Source organism: Elephantulus edwardii, unplaced genomic scaffold, assembly GCF_000299155.1.
Source record: "Elephantulus edwardii isolate Elephantulus edwardi_28Jun2011 unplaced genomic scaffold, EleEdw1.0 scaffold00098, whole genome shotgun sequence".
Classification (NCBI taxonomy): domain Eukaryota; kingdom Metazoa; phylum Chordata; class Mammalia; order Macroscelidea; family Macroscelididae; genus Elephantulus; species Elephantulus edwardii.
In genome coordinates this window covers 9,589,684-9,597,994 of record NW_006399848.1, presented here as the reverse complement: position 1 = coordinate 9,597,994, position 8,311 = coordinate 9,589,684, and positions in this window count along the sequence as shown.

The following is an 8,311-nucleotide window of genomic DNA, read 5'->3' as shown; positions in this document are numbered from 1 at the left end:
TCCAGAGAGACACCATTGCTCTTCAGTACTTTGGAGAGGTCCCTAACAGCAGACTTTCCCATGGCAATGCACCTTTTAATTTCCTGGCTGCTGGTTTCCATGGGTGTAATTCTTGCCCATCTGCCACTCTTAGCAGTGGAGTCACTATGGCTGGTGTCACCTGTACAGTAAGTCATGGTGTTTCCCACCAACCCCATGAGCTTTATCAGTACCAGATCATGCAGAATCCTTGGTAGTGCTTATTATCCATTTTAATCATAAAATAATCCATCACATACATAGTGCTAAATTACTTTCAACAAAATTGCCTTCTAAGCTGGACTCTACGAGGAGGAGTGTGGCATCAGGATTGGAGGGAGACTCACCAATAAACTGCATTATGCAGATGACACAACCTTGCTTGCTGAAAATGAGAACGATTTGAAACACTTGTTGCAGAAGATCAAGGAATGCAGACTTTAGTATGGATTGCATTTCAACTTTAGGAAAACAAAGATTCTTACTACTGGACTGATAGGCAGTGTCATGATGGATGGGAAGGAGATTGAAATTGTCAACAGCTTCATCTTGCTTGGATCCACAATTAACACCCTTGGTTGAGCAGTCAGAAAATAAAGAGACACATTGCACTGGGAAAATATGCAGTTAGGGACCTTTCCAAAGTATTGAGGTGTAATGATACCAGTTTGAGAACTAAAGTGCATCTGATTCAGGCCATAATCTTTTGGATTACTATCTGGACAATGAATAAGGATGACAGAAAAGAATTGATACCTTTGCGCTGTGGTGTTGGAGAAGAGCACTGAACATTTCATGGATGGCCAAGAGAATGAATAGGTATGTCTTGGAAGGGGTGCTGCATGATGCTGGGAAGGGTGGAGGCTTAGCAAAGGAGAGGAAGACCCTCAACCAGGTGCATTTACCCAGTGACTGTATCAGGAAGTGTGAGGATGGTACAGGAAAGAACAGGGTGAATTCAGATCTTTGGTTCATAGGGTCGCTATGAGTCATACTCGACTCAATAGCACCTTACAAAAAACAACAACATTGAATTACATTGTTAGTTACAGCTTTCTTAATTACTGAGATGAAGTTTTGTGTGTGGTTTTTTTTTTTTTTTTTGGTTTGTTTGTTTTTAAGAGACTAACACAGTGTGTAAAAATGTACTACAAGCATAGCTAAGATAGTGAGGTGACAAAGGGCAGGGAAAGTTTCGGGTCTGTTGTAAATGGGGTCAGGATGAGCCATTGTTGACTAGACTGGCACCTTACAAAAACAAACTTTTAATTAATGACTTCATTCTAAAAAATACTGATGTAAATTCACAAATATTAATAACTGAAATACAGTAGTTAAAACAGGACACAGTTGACAAAGTGTGTGGTCTGAAAACAGTAGCAGAAAAAACACGTTCTTGTAGTGTATACAGATGAAATGACATGACTTGAAGTCATTCTCATTGGTGGATAACAGCAGTTCTGATCAGAGCATGCTGGAAGGTTTAAAAGGTAGAGCAGCAGTTTTTACTTTGTAGGTATATAATATGTGAGTCAGCTGGGTTTATAAAAAACATTCTTCTTGTTATAACTAACCATAGGGTTATTTTTCTTTTTAAAAAATACTTTTTTTCTGAAACACTGCACAAAAATTTAGACTATTATTATGTTATACTTTCTTGATCTACACACACACACACACACACACACACACACACACACAGAGAGAGAGAGCGAGAGAGAGAGAGAGAGAGCAAGACTGATGCAGCTGACCCTAAATATATTTTTCTTTTGGACAGAAAAATGTAAAAGGACATCTCCCTACTCTTTTTCAGATGGTATGCTTTATTTTTTAGATTAAAATCAACTCTTCCTATTAACAAGCTGAAAAAAATAAACATGTGGATGTGAAGGTCAGGTGATGGTGTAACTGTTGTTTTGCCTTGAGTCTTCCTCAAAGGCTAAGATAAATATTCCTTTCAGTATAATAGTTACTTTAAATTAGCTGGAAATCCACAGTTCACTGCTTTTTAAAAGGCACTGTGCCCCTTAGGGAAAGCAAATATGAGCATCTCCTATCATCTATGGTTGAAGTATGTTAGTCATTGATCAGATCAGAGTGGGGCATTTGACAAGGAGAAGAAAATTCTAAATGACCTGCCTGGCTTCACAGTCTTATGGTCAAAATGGTACTGACATTTTCATTAAACAAGAAAACAATAGTGGTTAATTAACATAATAGGTTTCAGCTGAAAAGGCTAACACTGCCTCAGGTCTCAGGTGAGTCTAATGTTGTTAGTAGCATTTTAGCCTTGATTTTACACTATATTATCTTTAAATATCTGTAAACAAATTAGGATTGCTTTTTGTGTTGGACTGTGGAGCTCATAGGAATGTGTGAAAATGTATCAGCAAAACACTTTACATGATTTATTCTTTAGCCAGTTTTCTTAAGGGATACTTTGTCTCTCCTGTTTCTAATTGCCATCTAGCAAGAAGATAAAGAACAATCTTCACTTAGTGGGGTGTAAGGTATGACCCATAGATCTTTTCACTCTAGATACATAGAACATAGATTTGTATTTCCCATCATGAAATTCTGCCTTTCTTACTAATTTATCTTTTGGTGACATTTAGATATCATTTTCAGTTTGCAGAAGTGGCAGGTATAACTTCGTGGTCCTTAGAAAAGTTTTACTATGGAGGTAGAATAATGTAGTAAAAAGAGCTTAGGGTTTTTTTTTAAAGAATGTTCCTAGGTTTGACATCTGGCTCTACCATTTACTAGCTAAGTAATCTGTGGCAAATCATTTTACCTGTTGAACTTCAATTTTCTTACTTGTGAAATGAAGATAATAACACCTATCACTCAAAGTTGTTTTTATGACTAAGTGAGTAATGTATAGTTCTTGACATTTAGGTGACACTCAAGAAAAGATTTTTTTCTTCCTTCAAACTTCATTGTCACACTTCATTGTCACTGGTAAATTCACCAGCCTCAAACCTGCAGGGTAGGGTTTCCAAACCTGTAAATCCTGTGGAAGCAGACTACTGGATCTTCCTCCTCTGAGGGCCTGGGCGATGGTGTGTGTGTGTGTGTGTGTGTGTGTGTGTGTGTGTGTGTGTGTGTGTGTGTCCGTCCGTTGGGTGGCGTGGTGGTCAGTTGTTTGTACAGCAGCCAATTTTTTTAACCACTACCAAGGCTCCTAAAATTCACCAGTTGTTGTTCTTAACTCAGCTTTCTACTGGTCTATAGCTATAAAAGAAGGCAAGTTTAGCAGAACTGGGTGTTTAATTAATAGAAACTAACAAGTCAAAGGATGCTCTGGTGGCCTAGTGATTAAGGAGTTGTGCCGACAATCTAGAGGCAATCAGTTTGAACCCACCAGCTGCTCCTCGGAAGGGTAAGAGGGGACAAAGAGGTTATTACATTCAGTATGATTGACAGGCTCTGAAAACCCCACCAGAGACTCAGGAAGGAGTCAGTTGCTGCTTGACTGCAATGAGGTGACCTGAGTTGTTAACCAAGTCAATGATAGGTAAGTTCCCTAAGACAATTAAATCTTGTTTGCCTTTGTTCAACAAAGTCCAGCAAGACATTGAAAGGTCATATCATTCTTTTTTGTTTGTTTGTTTGTTTGTTTTGTTTACAAGTTTTAAATAACGTGTGAAAAGCAATGTATGTGAACATTTGTAAGTAAACCAGTATAAAATAAAACTTTTATTTAAAAAAAATCAAGGAAAAACTCCCTTCTTTTGATTATAAATAATCTCTAGAGATTATTCTTTATTTTTTAAAGGGATTATTCTTTACGAAACTTTAAAAAAGGTTGATTTAATCATACTTTGGCCTGATTGGATAAACAGTTCAGCAAGAGACACTTAACAACTAAAATAAAACGTTAAACACTTCCATCAACTTAGTTCCTATACATAGAAAAACTCCATTAGTTTCTGAGGTTGTAAATCATAAAAGGAGAAGGCTACAGCTGGTGGATTTGAACCTCCAGATATGTGTAGCCTTTGGGTTAACACAGCGCAACTTGCCACAGACTAGCAATGAGTAACTACAGAGGCCAGATGATGAAACTGTTCAGAGTAATTATCAGAAAGGCTGTTGTCCTTGAGTTAATTTTTTCTTTTTGTGTTCCTGTATGATGGAGAAGAACTGCCCTCTAAGGTTTCCTAGTCTACAGTCTCTATGGGAGCAAATCACCAGTGCTTTCTTTCTTGTCAAGGATTTTCTTCTACTTGAATCCACAAAACCCATGAAGCAGCAGCCAAGGAAGTAAATGATGTGTTGCATTGGGCTAGTTGGTTGGCAATGACCCCTTTAAAGTTTCAAAGAGTGGAGATGTCACTTTGTGGAGTAACCACCTCATCAAACCCCGATTTAGTCTGAAGGTATTTGCACAAACCCCAAAGTGACACCTTCCTGGTCATTTGCATCTTTCAGCGGTCAGTGGGAGAAAGTTGGATGACCTCCTCCCATGCGATATAGTTGTTGTTGTTGTTGTTATGTGCCGTCGAGTCGTTTACGACTCATAGTGACCCTATGTACAACAGCCCTAAACCGTGCTCTATCCTGTGCCAATCTAATTGCCTCTGACACACCCATCCCGATTACCCCAGTCACTGAATCAATCCACCTCATAGAGGGTCTTCCCCTCCTGTGCTGTCCCCCTACTCTACCTAGCATGATGTCCCTCTCTAAGGACCTGTCTCTCCTTATAACATGTCCAAAGTATGTCAGGCGAAGCCCCAGAATCCTTGCCTCCAAGGAGCAGCCTGGTTTAACCCTCTCTGGGATGAATCAGTTTGTTTTCTTGGCAGTCCATGGTACATTCAATACTCTTCTCCAGCACCACAGCTCAAAGGCATCAATTCTCCTTCTATCCTCACTAGTCATTGCCTCTGAAAACCTGCTGAAGGGACAGCAATGAGTTAGGGGTTTTTATTTGTCCTTTAAAAAATGCTTGTGAATGCTGGACAATGAATAAGGAAGATGTAAAGAAAGCCTTAGAATCATGGAGTTGGGAGGAAAAAAATAGTATACCTTAGGCAGCCAAAAAAAATAAAGGAACAAAAATGTCTTGGAAGAAATTCAGTCAGATGTGCTGTATAATATTTTTTTTTCCTGAGAAAACCTACTGTCTGGGGAGGGGGGGCGGAATTGGTAATATCCTTTCAAGTCTTATATCAAAGCTTTACAGAATCCTTCAGGGACTCCACAAGAAAAAGACTGGTAACACAATCACAAAATGGAAAAAAATAAAAACATGTGGAAAGACTTTACAGAGAGGAAAATATTCAGATGGCCAACAGATACATGAAGAAATGTTCAAAATCACTGGCAATAAGAGAGATGCATATCAAAACCACATTGAGATACCATCTCTCTACAGTAGCAGTGGCAAAGTTTAACAGGACAGCAAGTAATAAATGTTAGAGAGAATGTGGTGAGATAGGAACTCTTATACATTGTTGGTGGGATTGTAAAATGGTACAACCATTCTGGGAGGCAGTTTGGCGCTTCCTCAAAAAGCAGAACATAGAAATTACATATGACTCTGAAGGGAAAGCAGAAACCCCATTTTTTATAAACCCCCATCAATGCTAGAGGCAGAAGTGGGCCATAAAAATTCTTAGCTTAAGGCAAACACTAGTGTCCCGGGTAAAGCCTTGTCTGTCCTTGAAAACTAAGGAATTAACTAATGTCTACATGACACAAAAAGAGTAAAGGCAAAGTAGGCAGCCCATCAAAAGCCGACCCAAATGACTGATGCCCCAACCCACCAATCTCAATCTCCCTGCCCTGATAGGGGCACTCAAAAAGAGCTATAAAAGCAAGTAGAAGGGGGAACTCAGGGCTTTTTCCCTCACCACCTTCTTGAGGAGGGGGAAGGTCTCCACATGTGGAATTAATAAACTCTCTTGTAATTACAAGCATGTGATTTGATTTCCTTTGAAGGGCATTCCATGGGCAGAACAACTCAACTATTTCACTGCTTAGAATATATACCCCAAGAAAATGAGAACTGAGGCACAAATGGAGACTTGTACACCTAGGTTCATCGTAACATTATTCACCATAACAAGAACATGGAAACAGCCTAAATGTACAACCACAATCAAATAGACAGAAATTATGGTACATTCACATGAAGGAATATTACACAGCATGCAGGAGCAATGATTTTGAAAATCACTACCTAACTTGGGAGGGATTGGAGAGCATTTTGCTAAGTCAACTAACTCAGTCACATAAGGACAAATACTTTGTAAGCCAATTATGGTAGAAGTAGAAATATAACTATTAAAATGTGGATCAGGATCCAAGGGGGTGAGGGGAGGAGCAAAGGGGTGAGAATGGGCAGAGGGATAATCATAGGGTCACACAATTTGATGGGTAGAGGGAGGAGTGGGCAAAGGAAATGGGAAAGATTCAATGTGAAAAACAATGTATACAAATTTTGGTAAGTAAACCAGTATAAAAGAAAAAGTTTATTTAATACAAAATGAAAGGAAAAAGAGTATAAACTGCAGAGACTGACAATGTTGGGTTCAAATCCTGGCTATGTCATTTACTAAACAGTTCAATTACTTTTTTTTTAGTTTATTTTTTAAAATTTATTATAAATTTCAATGAAAATTTACAGACTCTGGGTTTCCATGCATTCATTGTTGAACTTTTCTCCCCTCCCAACCCTCCCCCATAGTACACTACCCTCTTGGAAAAGTAAAAGAAAAATTCTTCCATTGTTTTACAAACCCTCCCCAGGTCCACTCCACTATGCAACCTTCACTCTGGACTCCTGTCATGACAAAAATACTTAATCACACATCTCTTTTAAACAGTTTTCTCCCTTATCTCTTTCAATGCCGTATACATTATTGAACCTATCTTTCTCAGTCTCCCCTCAACCCCGATGTCAGTCCTGTTTTACAACAGTGGCACTATGCAGTATTTGTTCTTTTGTGACTGAAATACTTCACTCGGCATAATGTCCTCCAGAGTCACCCATTTTGAATAATATTGCATGAGTTCCTTGTTTTTCAATGCAGCATAGTATTCCATTGTGTGACTATACCACAACTTCTCTATCCCTTCATTTGTTGATGGACACTTAGGTTGCTTCCAACTCCTTGCTATCGTGAACAAAGCCACTATAAACATGGGTGTGCATATATCTGCTTGGATGTCAGTTATGGTCTCTTTGGGGTATATTCCCAGTAGTGGAATTGCTGGGTTCAATTATTTTTCTGTGTCTCAGTTTCATAATCTCAAAATGAGCTACATCAAAGTCTTTATATATTATAACCAAGTGAATTACTAATTGTAAAATACATAGTATAAACTAGATGTTAAGCAAGGACTAGCACCACATCTTTAGATAAAAAATATTACATAAGTATATAAAATTGAAACTCTTAAAAACTATAATGTTTTCTTTATGACTTACAATATTTAGAAATGGAAGTTAGTTGCTAAGTAAAAGGGTTCATATGCTATACCTATTTAGTATTTTATGAGTGCCTTGAATTGTTATCTTTTATTTCCCACCTATTTAAGTGTTCCTTTAAAGGAAAATTAAAAATTAAATAAATGTAGAGATAGACACACAAACAGATAAAAAACAAAATTGAGCTATGGGTAGTAAAAGTTTTTAAAGATACATTTTTTTTCTAGTCATAGTAAAACTCTCACTACATGACCGAACAGGATTAGGCAAATGTTAGGTATTTGTGACTCCCTAAAAGGATTGGGTGGCTTGCTAATAATATAAATAAGGAAAATAAATATTACTGAGTTCGAATCCTCCAGCTGCTGCTCCACGGGAGAAAGATGGACAACTTCTTCCATGAAGATTTACTGCCTCTGCAAATCCACTGAAGGGTCTGCTATGAGTCAATTCCAACTGGAAGGTTGGAGCTCTGGTTACTTAGTAGTAAGGAGTTTTGCTACCAACCCAAATATTTTTTTTTTTGTTATGTGCCGTTGATTACGACTGACAATGACTCCATAAACAATGGCTCTGAATCTTGCACTATACTGAGCCAACCACACCATCTCTGACACACCTCACCCCTGTTGCCACAGTCACTGTGTTAATCCATCTCATCTAAGGTCTTCCTCTCTTGTTGACCCTCTAGCTTTCCAAGCAAGATGTCCTACTCCAAAGACTGCTCCCTTCTGACAACATGTTGTTGTTGTTATGTGCCGTCAAGTTGCTTGCGACTCATAGCAACCCTATGTACAACAGCCCTAAACTCTGCTCTATCCTGTGCCAACCACACTGCCTCTGACACACCAT